Source organism: Capsicum annuum, chromosome 1, assembly GCF_002878395.1.
Source record: "Capsicum annuum cultivar UCD-10X-F1 chromosome 1, UCD10Xv1.1, whole genome shotgun sequence".
Taxonomy (NCBI): Eukaryota; Viridiplantae; Streptophyta; class Magnoliopsida; order Solanales; family Solanaceae; genus Capsicum; species Capsicum annuum.
This window is the reverse complement of record NC_061111.1, coordinates 60,710,599-60,718,327: the sequence shown is the minus strand read 5'-3', so window position 1 is coordinate 60,718,327 and position 7,729 is coordinate 60,710,599. Positions and strand designations below refer to the sequence as shown.

The following is a 7,729-nucleotide window of genomic DNA, read 5'->3' as shown; positions in this document are numbered from 1 at the left end:
GGGATTTTCATGAAGTATTTGTATGTCATAAGCTTACACATGAATAGAAATACATATAAACATGTCATAATTTCGTAAGTCAAACCTCATGAGCATTCGACCAAACTATTACAATGCATAACAATAACATGGAGGTCATTGTAAACATAAGGTTAAAGCATGGATTCATCAATTTGGTCACAATTGAGTCATAAAGCATGATTCTTATTCTCTTAGGCATTTTAGCAACCACCTTGCATGTATAACTTGAGGCTTAGGAATGAACATTAAATTAATGCATCATGGAAATATTTTTCACTTCAAATACAAGAATTCTAACCATATGCTTACATAATTTCATTATATGTATTAAAGATTTCAACTTGGTAATCATACAACAACATAAACATGGATATGATTTAATTCATAACATGAAATTCAAAATTTATATTTTTGAAAGGGTTTCTTGAGCTTCATGGGTGAAAGGAACCCATGAATCAATACTTTACATACCTTAGATGGAAGTTTCTTAAAGATTAACAGTGGAATCTCCTGGATTAGAACCTTCAATCGAAAATCCTAGACTTGTTCTTAAGGGAATTTACGAGAAACAACTATATTTTGATGAAAACCTAGTTGAATCTCGTGTTATAGGCTTATTCAGGGGTGGAAAATTAACCCTTTTGCCTTTAAAGATGCGAAGATTCAATGACTAAAAACTGGGCATCGACGCGATTGGTGATGTGGCACGTCGATGGCATTGACATGATACCCGATGCATCGCGCCAAGCCTCAATTGTTTTTACTGGTAGTCCCTACAACAATGTTAACTAACGTGATAGGCGACGCGGGGCACCAAGATTGCTTGGTCCAATATTCTGAGACACCAAACCTGGTCTAAATGAGTTCCAAAAAATTTGAAACTTTCTCGAGAAGACCTATCGACCTCTCTGATCATGAATCAATAAAAAATGGACTATTAAGGGACATTAAGGTCACGAAATAAGATTGTCAACTTTTAAACGCAAAAAATAAACTAATTCTGGAAACTTAACTAGAATTTTCTAAGTCTGAGACCCCTTGACAAGCCTAAAAGGATGAATTAATCTTAGAAATTTTGCGGGGTCTTACATGTATGACATTCCCTAGTTGACATCTTAGGAAACAAAATTTTCTATTTTTCTTCTTCATCTTCATAGGGTACGACATCCCCTAGTTGAAATCTTATTTCCTATTTTCTACTTTACGTTTTCATAGGGTACGACATTTCCTAGTTGACATTTAGGTTCAACATTCCTCGACAGCATTTCAAAAAAAATTCTAATTCTTTTTCATGTATTCACAAGGCATAACATTCTTTGGTTGCCTTATTGAGAATAGGGACTTTCTTTTATTTTTTACCTAACTTAGATTTCTAGTGTTTCTATATTTTTCACTTAAGTAGCTAGTTTAAAGCTTTTCTAATAACTCACAGAATGCTGCTAATGCAAACTGGGGCAGAAAATATTGTTTGTCTTTGTTTTATTTTTCTGTAATGTCTTGCAGGTTTTTTCACAAAGAACGGATTTTATTTCTAAGAATGAAATTCCATCTCCAGCTAGCATATAGAAGAATGATCAGTTTGAAGATAGTTAGAATCATCTTTGCATTCGTAGCGGCCCAATATCTCAAGAGACATCTTTTGCTTCTAATCAGGAGAACAAGCATCCAAAAGTATTCTATGAACTGTCCTCTGGTAGAATGTCATTAACTCAATCCAAGTTTTAAGTTCAAGTCTCAATTCCTAACTTCAAGATCAAATTTTAAGATCAAGGTACCCACCAGAAGAAGGTGAGGCGATAACTGAAGGTCCAAGAGTAAGATCTAAAGCAAGAGAATCAAGACAAATAGACTAGATAGGATCTTGTATTTTCATTTCTACTTTCATTTTCTTTTTTCTGATGTAATAAAGGAGCCACGAACCGAAATCTCGACGGGACCTCACTCGACTCTCTTACTCATCCTTTCATTCCTACATCTATTTGAACTACACATGACCTGATTCTCTTATAACTCGAGATATGTAGGATGCCCAAAGCCAGAGCTTGATCACACCTTTTTCCTACTTATTTACGTATTACTTTTGAATAAATGGTTAGACCAAAAATTAGTCATGTTTACTTCTTTGCTTGAAAACTCTCCATATTTTCAAGCAAAGAGGGGCACTTTTGTAAACACCAAATTTTTGACCAAACTGAATATTTTACGTTATTTTTAGTATTTAATACACATTATTTATTTTTAGGTCTAAATTAGACATTTCAATTTTATCTTATTTTTACTAAGTTTATTTTAAAAATTTTGAAAACTATAAAAAACAGAGTCAAAGTTTTAAATAAGTTTTTATTTTATTATTTATTTATTTATTTATTTTTAGCAAAAAAAAAGGAGACTAAATTATATTTGTTTTTTCTTTTAACTTTTAATAAAGAATCTAGTGATATTAATATTTATTAATCATATTTCTAAGACTAGTTATTTAACTTATTTTTTATTTTATTAGTTTTAAATAAATTTTATCATTTTTATTTTATTTAAAATATTTATTAAAAAAAGAAGAAAAAATCTATCCCAATCCCCCACGTTCCCCACAAACACACACACAACCACTTTCCCCCAAAACTTTCCATTATTCCCGCAACTTCTCTCACACACACAACACACGACACAGCCATATAAAAACATGCACACATGCACTATAAGGAGAGGGGACACAGACAAAAAAAAGGGGAGACAATGAGAAGAAGGAGAACAACATTCTGAAAAAAAAAAAAGAACACAAAATACAAACAAAAAGCAACCAAGTGTACTCCCTCCTTAATTTTCCATCAAGACAACCCAAAAAAAAAAAATACTACAACAACCAAAATTTTCTCGCATCTCAAACTTTAAGGTCTGTTTGCGGTTTTAAGTTTGTGGCTTTTGAATATTGGCTATTGTGAAATTAATTTTTTCAAGAGGTAATCCTTAATCTTCCTTTATTATGTAGTTTAAACAATTGTATGAAACTTGATTCCAATATTATGAAGTTTCTCAAACTCACATGTATTTAACATATTTTAATTTTTGATGTGATAATATGTCGTACGTTTAAATTTTAATATCATAAAAGTAAAGTAAAATTGATTGTAAACATTGTACTGTTTTATAATTCTTCACCATTTTTTTATGGATGTTCTATTATATAATAATTAATAGCTAAAATAAAACATGCACATGCACACTATATGAAGAGAACGACACATACACAAAAAGAAAAAAAAAAAGAAAACGCTGAAAAATCAAAAGTAAGGAAAATAAGAGGAATTTAGAGAAAAGAAAAAGAAAATAATATTGGAGAAGTCAAATGGATATTTTGGATGTTAATGTGCATTATGACCAAAAAGGATTCGTGACATTGGAATCAATTGATGGATTTCTTTTTTTGTTTTATATGCTAAAATAAGAGAAGTTATAATTTAAAAATTGGGGAAAGGGAAATTAGTTCCTGTGCATGACATATTCATTCTATTTTTTTACTTCATTTTATTAACTGTTCTATCCTTATTCTTGATATGTTTTGATTTTGATGCTTAATATGTTATATGAATATAAGTCAGTTAAATTTATGTGTCATACTGTTCGCATGTATAATTTCTTATTGGTTTAGAAAGTAATTTGAGTGATAGACAATCTGATCATTGTAAGATCTCGATAATTAAATTTTAGGCCTAGGCATTTGTTTGTGGATTAATTAATTAGTGTAAGCTTAAGAGAGATGAGTTGCTATTTCATTCAAAACCCGATATATTTGATAAAAAAAAAAAGAGGAAAAACCTATTTGTAATGGAGTGAACTTGTAAACAATGAGTTAGGTTCTTAACCTCTAAATAATTAAAGTTTAACCTACAAGATAAAGTTAACGATGAAGTTGGAAAGCCCTGCTATTGACCATTTGTTATAACAAAAATTAACATATCACTTTAAAGTTGATCTAATCGGGACAGATAAATCTTTAAACATGTTAGAATCTTGCTTAGACTTCGGAAAAATGGAAATGATCCATAATTGCCACAAAGGCGCGAAAAATATACCAAAACTCATGGTAAGTTCGAAAAGTAATACTATCGGTAAGCCACGCATCAATATAGTTTTAAATATATTCAAAAAATAAATAAAAGAGGGATAGAAGTCATTTTTAGGCTAGCAAATTTTATATATCCAAAAGATTAATTTAAGCCAGATGTAATTCATTAAAGTGACCGTGATAGAACCACAGGGCTCGAGAGGTGCCTCACACCTTCCTCTCAGTCAACAGAATTCCTTATCTGGATTGCTAATTCGCAGACCAAAGAGAAAGAGTCATTTTCTTTTGAATAGGAATTCGATAAGGTGACTTGGAACACCCAAACTCAATTCCAAGTGGCGACTCTGTAAAATAAATAATCTCTTTTCAAAACATCACTTTAATTGAAAAAACCCTTTTTCTCTAAAACCACCTCCCTAGCAGGGTTTGGGCGGTAAAAAATAGGGGTGTGACAGATATCAATCAAGCTGAAGTGCAGTTGAAAACCGCAAAAAGAGTTACGGGAGAAGACTATGCATCTTTGGACTCAAATAAAATGGTTTCTCTAAATAATTGTATGTTATGACTATTCTCAAAATCATAAATCACAATTATATGTAATTTGAAAATTATTTTAAAATTTTCAAAATTAATTTTTAGGTACATTACATAACTTTTCTTATTGAAAAACTTGTAATTTTTTTTAATTATACTAATGAATTTTGTTGAATTTATTTTTTATTTCTGCTACATTATAAAAATTCCTGTTATTATTAATGTTTATGACAATATTATTCAATTTGTAACAATAAATTTTTATAGTTATGACTAAACCTACATATAATTATGATAAATAGGTTTGTATATTTTCACTTTTTATAGCAAATTTTAGAAGTAGCTACAATTTATGTTCATGATAAGATGAATGAATTTTTAGTCATGTATAAAAATAGTTGTGACAAATACTATATTTTATAACTATAGATTTTCTCGCTCGTAGCGAAATATAACTATTTTTATCACAAGACTAAAATATAAAATAGCCACAAGTTTTTAATTTTCATAGCAAAAAAATCAAGTCAATTGCCACAATAGAACACATTATGGCTATAATTTAAAGTTGCTACATATTTTATTTATCGTGGCAAAAGGATATAATTATTTGTCTTAAGTATGTATTTAATAGCAATATTTTTTTATCATTACAACTACAACACATTATTTTTTGTAGCTTTAAGTATTTATCCTAAGCGACTGACCATATTAAGTCTGTAGCTAACTGTTAGTTATGTCATTTCTTGCTATAAATGCTACGAAAAAAATTTATGGCTAAAATATCTGGCCATGAAACTTTTGATATTTAGCTACTACATATTCTGTAGTTATATATGCATTATGTAGTGTGAAATATATTAGATATTAAGTTTGTAATAACTTTCGAAACTTCCCCTCAACACTAATAACTTAATTTTTCTTTGCATTCATTTTGCGAGATTCACGAATTGAGCAATCATATTGATTTCCAAACACTTTGAGATTCTCTTCCTATACTATGTTTTCTTTATCCACTCACAACTCTTTGAAATTCAAAGATATAGCCTCTATGATACTAACCACTATTGCATTTATATACTTGGTGTTTGGACATTCCAGTCATGTAGATCTACTTAGTTGTAGTTGTGATGTTTCTCGGACTTTATCTTGCAACCTAGAGGTTCACATGGCAAGTTTGCCCTAATCTCTTCTTTTTCTTTTGTTGAAATACCTACCTGTGAAGGTGATTTTGGTTCATGTCTTACCTCTTGGTTAGATTCTTTCTTGTTGCCTTGTTCTTCTCTTGAGCTTATCTTACAGTTTTTGCTCAAGAGCTATTAAGTTTGGTAGGGCGACTTCTTTGGACTACTGTATTGATGCTTCATCAAATACTACATTTCTTAACATATGTCTGATTAGTGATAGGGTCACAATACCTCTATCCGTTTCTTTGTTCGTCATAAACCTAAATTTTTTACCAAACATGTTACAGCGATGATTTGACACGAACAAATAGAAAATGCAATTAAATACTGGAAAGCAGCTTACGGTAGGTATCTTCTTCGTAAGTTTCTCAAATGGTGATGAATTTCAATATCTCCTATGGCAACGTCTAAATAATGTGGACAACAGTCTTTATGCATTCTGCCTAAAATCTTATTGTTACATTCATAAAATGTAGCATACTTTTACATCCTTACTAAATTTTATTTTTCTTTCCACTATTCTATTTTGTTGCAGTATATTTGGGAAAGCCAATTTTCACCTTTAAAGCTTCTCTTTAAGGTAGTCATTAAACTCACGTGATGTGTATTCTCTCCTCTATCATTATTATCGAGACATTTCATTTTCTTTCCAATATTATTCTCCAAGGTATGCTGAAACCCTTTAAACTTACCAAATATTGTAGATTCTCTCTTAAAAGTTAAATCCACATGTACCTTAAGAAGTCATGGATGACTCTTATCATATATTAGTAACCACTAATGGAGGGCTGCTTTAATGGTCTAAAAATATCTAAGTGCACCAGATCTTGTGGGTCTTTGATTTGATACTTTGATTCTATATGGAATATTTGATGTGTTTCCCTTACTGCCATCCAGCATATATAGAGTCTCATCTAATCCCAAGTTGATGCATGCAGGTCAAGCCAAGATAATGAGTTTAAGTACTTTGGAATAAGTCAGTACTTTGGAGGCTTGAAATAAACTTGGAATGAATGCTTGGAGCTTAGAAACGTGTTACAATAAAAGTACAAGGCTCCACGGGGAAGACTACTCGGAGAAGGGAAAAGAGGCTATGAACGCAAAGTGATTATTCTTTAGATACAAGTCTCTTGACTAAGAAGGACCTTATTTCATTAAGAGTATTTTTATAATTATTTGTTTAGTCTATAAATACGGAGAATAACTCATTTTAGAGGCAAACTATTTCTGATATGAGCTTCTAAAAGAGAGAAACTCTTGTGAGATATGGCTAAGACCTTTGTTTCTATTGAATGTTGATAGGACTGTTTTCTTGAGGTTATATCCTCTTGAGGGCTTGTAGGAGGTTTTGACTTTAGTATAGTCATAGTTGCCTATTAAATGCTTACTTGTGCCTTGCTTTTACAGATTTAGTACTTTTTGAAACTTTGTATTTAAGGGTATTGGTTTTGATATAGCTATTTTTTCATTTCTTTTCTATTTTGTGTCACTCTTTTATCTTATTTGGATTTCTTATTGTGTTGCACATATTTCATATTACATCAATTGGTGTCAGAGTTTAGGTTTGTTTTCATAAATTTATCTTGGGTTGTGGTGTTAATTTCAAAAATCCAAAGAAATCAAAATTCAAAAAAAAATTCAAAAATAAGTCCAAATATTTTGAAAATCTGCTTCAATTTGTGTTTCTGTTGTTATTTTTGACATTTGATTCGTATTCCTTAGTATTTTTGTATCTGAATTCAAGATTGAAGACATTTAGAGTTATGGAGAAAATCCACCATTAATGATGCTAGAAGATTTGAAACTTGAAAATAATTTTTGAAGATTAGGAGTAATTTGAGCTTAAAAAATATAGGGATTTGATCTCTAGCTTGAGGTAAATCTACTCCTAAAATTGCAGGTGATTTCGGATTGATTTGAGGGGTGT

General features: G+C 30.6%; 1 long non-coding RNA gene across 1 annotated transcript; it reads left to right on the top strand.

Moving 5' to 3' along the window:
• The first annotated feature begins 2,565 nt into the window (after nt 1-2,565).
• Nucleotides 2,566-7,279, top strand: LOC107854892. The gene is made up of 3 exons (XR_001670134.2): nt 2,566-2,978; nt 6,338-6,382; nt 6,741-7,279. It is a non-coding gene; the product is annotated as an uncharacterized LOC107854892 (long non-coding RNA).
• Nucleotides 7,280-7,729: the final 450 nt, after the last annotated feature.